This window comes from Symphalangus syndactylus, chromosome 6 (assembly GCF_028878055.3).
Source record: "Symphalangus syndactylus isolate Jambi chromosome 6, NHGRI_mSymSyn1-v2.1_pri, whole genome shotgun sequence".
NCBI classification, from domain to species: domain Eukaryota; kingdom Metazoa; phylum Chordata; class Mammalia; order Primates; family Hylobatidae; genus Symphalangus; species Symphalangus syndactylus.
Window position 1 is genome coordinate 49,318,016 of NC_072428.2, and position 13,077 is coordinate 49,331,092.

General features: G+C 37.1%; 1 protein-coding gene across 1 annotated transcript in view; it reads right to left on the reverse strand.

The window, feature by feature from the left end:
* NLRP14 (NLR family pyrin domain containing 14) overlaps window positions 1-13,077 on the reverse strand; it is a 113,262-nt gene that overhangs the window by 72,601 nt on the left and 27,584 nt on the right. The gene's annotated exons all lie outside the window — the stretch shown is intronic.

Below are 13,077 nucleotides of genomic sequence, written 5' to 3' on the forward strand. Positions count from 1 at the left end.
GAAGCAATTAAAAGCATGCAGAAAGAAAAATTCTGGTTATCTGCAAAACCAAAAAGGGAGGGTGGATACAGACCTCTACAACAGTAACTCAGAAGGCAATGGAACAGCACCTTCAGAATTTTGAGATTTGAAAAGTTTATTATCACCAAACAGTTTTATAACAAAAGTGTCTTTCATATGTGCAGGAAACAAATATTTTTGATAAGCAAGAAAACAGTGTAGCATACATGTGCCTTAAAGAGAGTTTGTGAATGTGGAAATCCTGGTATAAAAGGACTAGTGATGAGCACTGAAATCAATTAAATATGCAGTTGTCTGGATAGTTTCCAAAACTTCAAAAAATTAAATGTGCAAGAAAATATACAAATGCTGAGTGTAAAATGTACAAATGCTGAGTCTGGGTAGAAGAGTAAGGTTGTCAGGACACCCAGTTAAGTTTGAATTTCATATAAGCAAAGAATAATTGTTTCAGTATAAGGGTGTCCCAAATATTGCATGGGACTTAAACTAAAATTTCATACATTTGAAATTCAAATTTAACTGGTCATTTCTGTTTTTAGTTGCTACATCCAGCAACCTGAGAGAGAGCGTAAGTGCCACATTTCTGATCTTAAATAGCAGGGACTCATAATAACATTTTCTTTTTGATTGACAATTTAAGAAAGGCCTCTTTTTTTTTACAAACCTAAAATTACAACTTAATAAAACTAAAAAAAGTGCATATACCTTTCAAAATGGGAGAAGATAAAAGCAAAAATTATTCAGCCTCTATAGCAATGACTACCAAAAAAATCCCCAAGAAGTTGGCCTAAAATATTAAAATAAATGGATCAAGATGATTAAAGCCGAATGTATCAAAATATGTTCAATGCTTCATTTTAAAATGTTGAAAACACTGGGTTAAAAATTTCTAATTACGTGCTATTACAGATGAAAATGTGATATTGCTTAAATGTGAGACCAGGTGAAGGTTTATTAGGCAAACAAAGGAGTACCTACAATATGTTTTTAAAGGTGAAAAATGAACTAATTTAAACTCATTAAGTTGGGTAAAAATACTAGTTTTCTAAATTCTTGCAATATTCAGAAAATGTAATTGTCAAAATATCTGGTTTTTAATTTACAAAAATGCAGAATGATAATAATAAAGGGGAAATATAAAAGAGGACTTGACTAGAGGAGTCTTACTTTTCCTTAAGGGAATGTTCCTAATTTATATATTTGTTTCAGATCTCATGAAAATCCCAATGAATTTGAGATAAAGATGTTCTAGTCTTTTAAGGAAAATAGACATCGGAGAAGAGCAAAGATAATTATAAGAAAGATTAATGATATTGCCCTAACATATAATAAATTGTATATTGGTATATGAAGTTGTAATAATGGAGAATTTAATTGTATATTTGAAAAAAAAAGGATTCTAAGTCACTAAATAGCTTAGAAATATACCAGTGTATGGATTATATATGTGTATTTTAACATATAGTACATATGCTTATAGAGTTCACACATGATAAAGATCTGCGAATAGGAGGATTATTCAGTAAATTGTGCTGAGATCATTATTTAACTCTTTAATAAAAAAGACTTTCATTTCATGACCTATGTCAGAATAAAACATTGATTGAATACAAGTTTTCAAGCTGTGTTCCGTGGACCTCCATGTGGTTTCATGAAGACTAGTATCTTCAGAAGCAATTGTGAATGGGAGTTCACTCATGATTTGGCTCTCTGTTTGTCTGTGATTGGTGTACAAGAATGCTTGTGATTTTTGTACATTGATTTTGTATCCTGAGACTTTGCTGAAGTTGCTAATCAGCTTAAGGAGATTTTGGGCTGAGACAATGGGGTTTTCTAGATATACAATCATGTCATCTGCAAACACGGACAATTTGACTTCCTCTTTTCCTAATTGAATACCCTTTGTTTCCTTCTCCTGCCTGATTGCCCTGGCCAGAACTTCCAGCACTATGTTGGAGTGGTGAGAGAGGGCATCCCTGTCTTGTGCCAGTTTTCAAAGGGAATGCTTCCAGTTTTTGCCCATTCAGTATGATATTGGCTGTGGGTTTGTCATAGATAGCTCTTATTATTTTGAGATATGTCCCCTCAATATCTAATTTATTGAGAGTTTTTAGCATGAAGGGTTGTTGAATTTTGTCAAAGGCCTTTTCTGCATCTATTGAGATAATCATGTGGTTTTTGTCTTTGGTTCTGTTTATATGCTGGATTACATTTATTGATTTGCATATGTTTAACCAGCCTTGCATCCCAGGGATGAAGCCCACTTGATCATGGTAGATAAGCTTTTTGGTGTGCTGCTGGATTCAGTTTGCCACTATTTTATTGAGGATTTTTGCATCAATGTTCATCAAGGATATTGGTCTGAAATTCTCTTTTTTGGTTATGTCTCTGCCAAGCTTTGGTATCAGGATGATGCTGGCCTCATAAAATGTGTTAGGGAGGATTCCCTCTTTTTCTATCGATTGGAATAGTTTCAGAAGGAATGGTACCAGTTCCTCCATGTACCTCTGGTAGAATTCGGCTGTGAATCCATCAGGTCCTGGACTCTTTTTGGTTGGTAAGCTATTGATTATTGCCACAATTTCAGATCCTGTTATTGGTCTATTCAGAGATTCAACTTCTTCCTGGTTTAGTCTTGGGAGGGTGTATTTGTCGAGGAATTTATCCATTTCTTCTAGATTTTCTAGTTTATTTGCGTAGAGGTCTTTGTAGTATTCTCTGATGGTAGATTGTATTTCTGTGGGATCGGTGGTGATATCCCCTTTTTCATTTTTTATTGCATCTATTTGATTCTTCTGTCTTTTTTTCTTTATTAGTCTTGCTAGCGGTCTATCAATTTTGTTGATCTTTTCAAAAAACCAGCTCCTGGATTCATTAATTTTTTGAAGGGTTTTTTGTGTCTCTATTTCCTTCAGTTCTGCTCTGATTTTAGTTATTTCTAGCCTTCTGCTAGCTTTTGAATGTGTTTGCTCTTGCTTTTCTAGTTCTTTTAATTGTGATGTTAGGGTGTCAATTTTGGATCTTTCCTGCTTTCTCTTGTGGGCATTAAAGAACTGCAAGTTTAGCCACATTTTATCTCTTCATATGCAAAAATGACTTGATTTTATTTTTGAAAGGCAGTTCCACTATAAAATATTTAAAATTCTCTAGAGTGGATTTTTAAACACTCAGAAAAAATACATAATTTGACCACATAAAAATTTTTAAACCGTGGGTGAAAAACATGTAAGTCAGACAAAAATAGGAGAAATATTTGCCATGATTATGACAGTACAAACTCTTTTTAATTAAATGGACACCTAGTTTAAAATTTTGACAAAGAACATAAACAGATTAAAGCAATGAAGTATCACTGTTATTAACAAAAATGACAATAGCCATTTTCAGCAAGAGTATGGAGCGATGTATACTTATGTTGAGGGTAAATTGATAACGACTTTTTGGAAAAACGATTTGGCCAATCCTGAGCCTTAAAATTGCTGTTACTCTTTGCTACAGTAATTCTATAGGAATATGTTCTATGGAAATAGAGTTTCATACTATTAGGGGGCTTGTAAAGAACAGAGATCCACTCAAGTGATCTCATGTAAAGAACAGGGTTATATAACATTACATGGTAGAAGCTCATATGCACATACTCAGATCCCAGGATGTTATCTCACTAAAAGAAGTGAGGGAGCAAGTGAGCCATGGAGCTCTCCATGGAAAAAGAATTCCGTGTAGAGGGTAGAGTAAGTGCAAAGGGTCTGAGGCTAGGAATGGACCTGGAATGTACTGCAGCACTGTAAGGGAGGAGGAAAACGGAGTGAAGTTAAAGGTAATAGGGCCTTGTAAGTAATTGTAAAGGCATTTTCTTTTATTCTAAGTGAAGTAAAAAGCCACTGGAGGGTTTTAAGTGATATAATCTAACAAATTTAAACAGGCTTATTCTGAATGCTGTGTTAAGAATTGACAAAGTAGAGGCTAGAGCCAAAGCAGGGATTCCAATTAGGAGGTATTGCAGTTACCCCTAAAAGAGATAAGGTGTTAACATAGTGTTAACAGTGGAGGTGACAGAAATAATCAAATATTGGATATATTTTGAACATGATGAATATATCAGAAATTAATTTTAAAACTGGACTTTAGGTAGTATTTTAATAGGTAAAAAGGAGGCCAAAATCCTTTACTACTTTTCAGACAGGAAGAATTGCTTGTAAAATCTTACAGTTGAACACAGTGTTTTAGGGACAGTGAAATGAGTCTGTTTAGATTAATGTTTTAAGATTAATTAAAATATTAACCTCAAATATCAATGTTGAGATTTAAGCTACTCTTAAGGGACTAGAGGGTTTTGTTTTTTCATCTGGAATTTATAAAGTTCAAGTCGTGCCATGGGAATAGTCATGCCCAACTTTGGGGAGTCAGGGTAGGCTTTCCAGAGAGAGAGGTTCTCATCTTAGTCCAGAATAAATTGCAATAACCTGAGGGAGTGGACAAGGAGGAGTTAAAAGTGTTTCAAGCAAAGTGAGAAAAATGCAGGTTTAGGAATAAATATAGCCTATTGGTTAAGAGCAAGGCTGCCTGAGCTGAGATCAGTTTTTGGGAAGACAAGGTATATTTCTACCTAATGTCAACAAACATAATCATTGGTTCAATGTGAACTGGGAGTAATACAGACTCTCATCAGCAATTCTAGTGAGAAAAGTATGAGAGTCAGGCAGATCCTGTCAGAAATTCCTATCAAATCGAATGATTAAATCCTAATATCTATTGAATATTAATATGGGGTATGCAGAGGCTGAAAAACTATGATCCAGTCAAAAAGGCAATGCTATGGTGTGTTTGTTTCTGTCTAATCAGGCCCTAAAATTTGGAATACAGACCACAATCACTGCACCCATAAGATATCCTTCACTGAACATTAAAATTAATTGTCAGATGAATTAGAACTCTTAACATTCTTTAAAATAGTTTCCTGGTGAACAGTGACAGCACAGTGGCTGAAGGATCCAAAAGGCTCACTGGGGTTTTACCCAGAATCTGTCCTCTACTGATGTTATGGGATTGGGATAATCTTTTGACCTCTCTGAGCTTAAGCAGCCTCAGCTATAAAATAAAATGTTGAAATAAGATGAGTCCTAAGGCTACTGCCCAAACAAATTTATCTTTTCTCTAGAATAGTGCCTATTCACATAATAAAGTATTAATTTTCACAGCACACTGATTCTCAAAAGTCTTAAAAGTTTAATGTCATTAAAATTTCACAACTGCTTTGAGAAAGGTCCCACAAGGCACATTGTGTAGTCAAGAGAAATTGTGGCATAGAAAAATTTATGATTCACCAGAGGGTGAGATTGCTACGAGCTTCTTATCACAACATTTTTGTCAATGGATCAATACATAATTTGCCTTTAATTAATATGCAATATTAGTATTTATTAATAAATGGTATTAATATATCACAATATATAATATATAAAATATATATAATAACATTTTATATTGATTTGTTAATACTGAACTCACAAGACAACAGCACTATAATGCCTGAAGGAAGCTTCTCTTTCACATGTATTTTTTTCCTAAGGTACATCACAGCCCTCTTGTACTTAGGAACACTAGACAGCACCTTAGCACTATACTTAGGACCATTTTAAACAGCAGAAATCAACAAATAGCACAAAAATGCTAAAACAGCACTAAATATATTGTGAAAAGGATGCTTTTTATGGTAGAAGAGCTAAAACAAGAAAGTATGGCATTGCTTTGTTCAGCCTCAGCTGGTCACATGCACCTTGGGCAACTTGAAATTTGCTCTGCTCTGCACATGTGTACAAATGACTGGGGAAAGTGCTACAAGTATTGATTTTGGTTACAAATAAATTATAGTGAGTAGGTGAATTTACAAATATGAAATCCACTAGTAATGAGGTTAAACTGTATATAAAATCTAGGCAAGCCAATCAAACATAAAGGCATAAGAACAAAAAATAGGATAAGGAAGAAAATGTAATCATAGAACACTGCTTATCTCTGTTTGGACAATATGGCATAGTCATAAAAATGTTATCACTGAAAATAAATTAACAAAAAATTGATAGAAACTGTATTAGTAGGATCACGGAAGGGTAAGTGAGAGGGGGGTAAAAAACACCAAACTTCCATCTCCCATAATAGAAAAAAATCAGAAGGGAGTACCTAAAATTGTCACTCTTACTGCATAAGCATAGTGCAGTATTTAGAAATAGGTAGGTAGATACAAAAAGAATCAGCTCAAAGTGATTCCTCTGAGGATCAGAGGCTAAAATGAAGTAGGAAATAATGTTGCCAGAAAAAGAGGTCCCAATTCAGACCTTAAGAGAGAACTCTTGGGTCTAAGCAGGAAGGAATTCAAGGCCAGTTGCAGAGTGCAGTGAGAAGAGAGTTTATTGAAAGCTACCCAGATACAGAGTAGGGTGTCCTCAGAAAGGAAATGGAGGAATGTGCCTTCTTTGTTTTAAACTCTTCTTGTATAGGAGTCTTATCTATGTAAAAGTTATTGTGTCTATGTGGGGGTAGGCTGACTACATGACAAAATTTAGTACTTTTTGTTTTTAAAAAGTTTTCTTTGGCATTTTAGTGTGTAAGTATATCAAAGCATGACTATATCTTAAAAGCATACATTGTTATGTGATATTGGGACATCTGGACATTCTGCCATCATAGGAGTTTATCCTTGCAGGCATTACTAAACTACTTCCTTAGCCAAAAACATGTTATGACTGTGCATTGTGACTGGCAAGGAATGTGCCTTGCTGGTTTTAAGATGGAGTTGATTTAAAAATAGTACTACCGTAACTCTCCTATGCTCCTGTTTACTTAACAATAATGTGACTAGCCAGAACCTTAACCTGGATCAGATGTCCCAGAATGAAAGCATACATAGCTGGATGACTAGTTCAGACCTCAGAGCTGGTACATGTTAGAAATGTGTTCATTGTAGAAGCTGAAAGAAAAGTCCCAATGGTTGATTCTATGGGCCCCTTGGTGAGGAACAGCTTTCTCACAGCATGTGACTTAATTCTGTGGCACAGCAAGATCTGTCAGCCCTGTCCTCGAAATCTAGTATAGCTGAGTATTTTTCCCTCTGAGGACAATTTACACATTTTATTTACACTTTACTGTTAGTGTAAAAAGGTTGATTTAAGACAAAGTTGATATCCTGTCATTTATAGCGTGTTTATCCTATTGATGGTTGTGGAAGCATCACAGATTCTTTGGCCATTATTAGCAGTCTTCGCTCTTGAAATACAACTTTGACAATATATTAATTATGCCACTTTGCTAACACTGATGTTTTGGTTATCTTTTGCCATTTTACATAACAACAACCATTTTATTTGTTCACAATTGTGAAATCTGGGCTAGGCTGAGCTGAGCTGCTTGGTTCTGCTCGTCTTGCCAGTGTGCATTCCTGTGATTGCATTAAGGAACAAGCTGGGCTGTGCTTTTTCTCTCTCCATGTAGTTTCAGGACTTCTCCCTCTTCACATAGTTTCTACATGGCATTTCCAGCAGAATTCCTGGATTCTTCCTGGGTTGCTCAGGGATCCTAAGTGCTCAAGAGCAGAAACTTCCAGCCCTTCATGAAATTTAGGTCCAAACTATCACTTCTGCCAGTAGAGCCAGTGGCATGCTGACAAATTGACAGGTAACTAGTTGTAGTAATAATAAGCTTGCTCTGGCTAACCAGTCAATCTAAGAGACTATATTGGAAATTAAAAGTGGTATTAAAATATTACCAAATGAGGAGTTATAATCAATCCTACAGAAAGTCAGGGGCAAGGTAGAATTGGGACACAATCATGAAAATATCAGCCATGCAATGAAAATACGAGAAGTCTAGAAGTGGAGAAGTCATAAAGATTCTAAAGCATTGTTTAGTTTACTTACAAATGTTGAACTGAGATAAGATACTGACAGCACAAAGGGAAAAGGAAGGCTGAGCCTTAACTCTTAAGGAGGAAGTAAAAAAGCAGTTGCAGGTGTGTAGGGGTGACTTGGAGTTTGGTGGCAGTAAGTGCAGGAAGCCTGAGGGGCTCTAAGGTAGGGCCCTCATCCACTGTGGTGGGTGGGGGAGCACTGGAGTACCAGCCCCGTTGGTGTGTGCTGCCCCAGCCCCAGCCTTGCCACAGGCAGTGTCTTAGGGGAGCCAGAGGCAGGGAGGGTGTCCAGACCTTGGGCCTGTCCACTGGCTGGTGCTGGACATCCTGGAGGGAAGCAGGGAGGCTAGGGGAAAGTGGAATCACAGATAACAAGGAGCCATCCATTTCGACCACGAAGAAACGCAGGCAAAGAAATAGTACGCAGTTGTCTAGAACTCTACCATGATTATTATAAGGTTTGCGACCTGAGACTCTTTGCCCTTTTCCACAGGCCAGGCAGCTTGTCCAGGATTAAAGTCAGGGCATTGATGAAAACACTTTTCTCACATGATGAGGCTGGAAAGCTTTGAAAAGGAGGATATAATTTTGGTATGTGATATCAAGTGTGATGCTAACTTGATTTCCTGCCTATGCCTACATATTTTGCCAATTTCTATAATGCCTTCTCCAGTCACTGGTTTGTGGTTCTTTTTCATAAACAAGCTCTTATAATTGTTGCTTGATTCTCATTTTTCCTGGTCTGTTGAATTTTTGCAGGAGTGCCACACTAATTTAAATGACTTTGGTTTTATAATGTGAATATATACCTGGTAGGGATAAGTATATTCTCATCACCCTTCTTTTTCAAAGTCCCCTTTGTGTGTGTGTGTGTGTGTGTGTGTGTGTGTGTGTTTTGGGGATCTGGAATTGACAAATTAGAATTAGGTAATATCCACCTAATATATATAAAGACAACAGAAAGACATTCTTAAGAATTTTTGAAAGATAGTATTCCATTGTATAATGAACATTAATTTTCCTTTAAAAAATAGATAATACATTAATGTGGCTGTAAATACAAAAGATACAGAGGTTGTAAGGTGTAAGTCTCCCTCTCACTTCTCTCACCTATCCAGTACCTAGCTCTGGAGGCAGCCATTTTTTTCTGGTGTCTAATGAATTCTTTCAAAGCACTTTTAATACATGCACAGGCAAACAGATATGCATATCCTTTTTGGTTTTTTAAAATAAAAATAGTAGCATATTCCATACACAGCTCTGTGTATAATACTTTAAGAGGTGAGGTTTTTCACCATTTTTTTGTGACTTTGCCACTGGAAAGATTTCCCTTCACCATTGTTAAGGCTATCCTTGAGTGGGGCTGAGGTACAGCAGCAGTATGATTTTAGCTCCAACATAGTGCTACGAAGCAATCCATGGGCTTGCTGCCTGATACACATGGAGACCAATACTTTGGCACAAGCTTTCAAAAATAGAAAAAGCTTAATTACAAGTTGATCTGCAAGGAGACAGGAGGAAAGGCTCAAATCTGTCACCCTGAGCTAGGCACAGGGTTGGGTTTTATAAGCATAGGGCAATGAAGCATGCTCTGATTGGATCTTGCAATAAGGTAGTGCTGGGAGGCATTATCTGATTGGATCCTGCCACGGAGGTGATGCCAGAGCTCAATTTGATTTGATCCTGGGTTATGACATGCAGTGTCTGCTTCTTAATTTAGTTTCTGCTGCTAGGTCTGAACATTAGGTTCTCCCTATGGTTGCAGGCTTGGTTTATCTGGGCATACTCAGGTTACATGACCTGAGGGTCCATGGAAATTGAAAAATAACTCACAACCTTATTACATAAAAATTGAACCAGATTTGTCTGGTGCGGTTGCAATATTGAGCCAACTCTTCTGTGACCCAGGCCTGTGTTTTCACCTCCTCTGTCAGCTGGTCACAGGAAGCTACTTTTAGGGCCATGGATACAAGTTTAGGAAGAGCCAAGAGTGCAGCAGAGCTAGGGAACATGGGAGTCTGGGCCACCTATTCATGAAATTTTAGCCCTCTGAATCAATCTCAAACATACCATTTCCCTCCTATGATGGACTGCTATAGTACCTATCCAATTTTATAACTTGGTTGATCTGACAATACTCAGTTCATGAGTGGGTGTGGCTATCTAGTCATTTGATGTTCCAGGTAGGTGTTCAGTGTCCACTAGGGCCTAGTAGTATGTCAGAAGCTTCTTTTCAAAGGGTGACTAGTTACCTTCTCCAGAAAGAATGGCCTTGCTCCAGAACCCGTGTCTACTTCTTTTATAGGGAGGCGTAAACATGGCTAGAAAGAAGTAGGTTTGGGAAAGTGGGATGTTTGATCAGACTGCTGATGTTTTTTCCCAGAGGTCAATTTCATTCACTTGGTGCAAAAGTTTTTACCATTACTTTTATCGTAAAAACTGCAATTACTTTTGCACCAACATAATACCTTTTTGTGTGTGTGTGTGACGGATCTCACTCTGTCACCTAGGCTGGAGTGCATTGGCACGATCTGGGCTCACTGCAACCTCTGCCTCCCAGCTTCAAGCAATTCTCCTGCCTCAGCCTCCCGAGTAGTTGGGATTACAGGCACCCGCCACCATGCCTGGCTAATTTTTGTATTTTTAATAGAGATGGGGTTTTACCATGTTGGCCAGGCTGGTCTCAAATTCCTGACCTTGTGATCTGCCCGCCTTGGCCTCCCAAAGTGCTGGGATTGTAAGCATGAGCCACCATACCCTAGATTCTTAAGAGGATTATAGGATCACATAGCTCAGGTAAAGTTCAAAATTATCAAGATGTTATATTTATTTGGTTATTTTGAGTGTTTTGTAGTGAAAACATCTTTAGCATATCTCATATTCCATTTTACCACAAACCCCAGGAACCCTAATGATTTTGTGTTTGAGTCATCTCTAGTTCAGCTCTAATGGGGAGGCTGAAAAACAAACACAGGCCAGTTTAATTCTATCTTGTTTGCTTTCTCTGGGATTCGGTGTAATAGGACACGTAAGTCTTGCCCTCAACAAGTTCACTTTTGAGGGTACAGAGATGGTTGTTGCTAGCATTTTGGAGGAAGGCATTGTATGTCAGTTCTGCATATAAGAGCTGGTTTCCCCTCTTGGTGCCTGGATAGAAAGCTGCACAAAAAGGCTTTATTATATGCTGTTCTAAATTAGGAATTTAGGAGATAATAAATGGAAAATCAGTTACATTAAAGCCCAGTAAATTTAGGAGACTGATTACAGAGCCCTTTTCTGATGTTCATCCTACTCTAATCCAGACACAACTGAGAGTGGCTTACTTTACCAAGATGTGATTGATTTCTTTGGTCAAGCTGAGTCTGCCATCCCCATCTTCTACTGCAGTGCTTAGTGCCCCTCATTCTCCTTCCTTCAGTGTGTTCTCCCTATTGATGTGAGGAAGAAGTCATGGGTATATTCTCTACAAGGTAATTGAACAGATTATGCATTGGTTATGATTATGAATTGCTGTTGCTCCAAATTTTTACTTAACATTTAATCTGACAGGTCACACTACTTCAACATGGTTCTCCCTTACATAGGACACAGGGATTCAGTCTCCTACAGAAGGTTCTTAGATATGGTTGATAAGTGAAGTTTTAAAAGTGATTAATCTGGAGCTGTAAGGCAAGCTCTGATTATAATTACTTTTCTTTCTTTCTTTTTTTTCCAGTTCTCCACTTTCCTAAGAAGAAGGAATGGCCAAATCCCAGGTAAGTCCTTCCTCCCTCCATGCTGAAATGCCATGTAATTTGTCAGAGGTGGGGTTAGTGGGGTGCAATTTGAAAGAAGACATATTGTGATATGTCAAGGTTTATAGCAGAAGAACAACTGACTGGTTACTAGAGACTACAATGGATGTTATTACTTTGGTGAGTGCTTTATCATCTACCTGCATCTTTGCATTTTCAGAAACTTGACTGTGACTAGTTTCTCTGAGTTAATAAGCTGCAGGGCAACTGGCTCATTCTAAACAAATTCTTGAAAAGATAACAAAAGATAGATATACATACCAGATGCCTATGTGTGGATTTCTTTTTATTTCTTTACTTCTTTTGCTTTTTTCTTTTTTCAACTTTTATCTTACAGTCAGGGGGTACATGTGCAAGTTTGTTACAAATGTATGTTACATGATGCTGAAGTTTGGAGCACAAATTAATGTGTCATCCAGTTAGTGAGTATAGTACCCAAAGGTAGTTTATTTCAACTCTTCCCCACTGCTTTCCTCCCACCTCTTGTATTCCCCAGTGTGTATTTTTCCCATTTTTATGATCATGTGTACCCAATGTTTAGCTCCGTGGTATAAATAAGAACCAGTGGTATTTGGTTTTCTGTTTCTGTGTTATTTTGCTTAGGTAATGGTTTCTGGCTGTATCACGTTGCTGTGAAAGACATAATATCATTCGTTTTTATGGCTTCATAGTATTCCTTGGTATATATGTACTACATTTTCTTTATACAATCCACCATTGATGGTCACCATGTCTTTGCTATTGTGAATAGTTCTGCAATGAACATATGGGTGCATGTGTTTTTTTGGTAAAATGATTTATTTTCTTTTGTGTATGTACCCAGAAGTCATATTGCTGGGTCAAATGGTAGTTCAACCCTCAGTTATTTGAGAAATCTCCAAACTGCTCTCCACGGTTGGCTGAACTAGTTTACGTCCCCACAAACAATGTGTAAGTATTCCCTTTTCTCTGCAGGGAAACAGAGAAACAGATGCTGCCTCACCAACATCTGTTATTTTTTTGACTTTTTAACAAAAGTCATTTTAACTGGTGTGAGATGGTATCCCATTGGGGTTTTGATTTGCATTTTTCTGTTAGTGATGATGAGCATTTTTTCATATATTTGTTGACTGCTTGTATATCTTCTTTTGAAAAGTGTCTGTTCATGTCCTTTGCTCATTTTTAATGGGGTTTTTGTTAAGTTCCTTATAGATTCTGGATATTACCTTTGTTGGATGCATAGTTTACAAATATTTTCTACCATTCTCTAGGTTGTCTGTTTACTCCTTTGATGATCTCTCTTGCTGTGCAGAAGCTCTTTAATTAGGTTCCACTTGTCAATTTTTGGTTTTGTTGCAAGAGGACTTAGCCATAAATTAT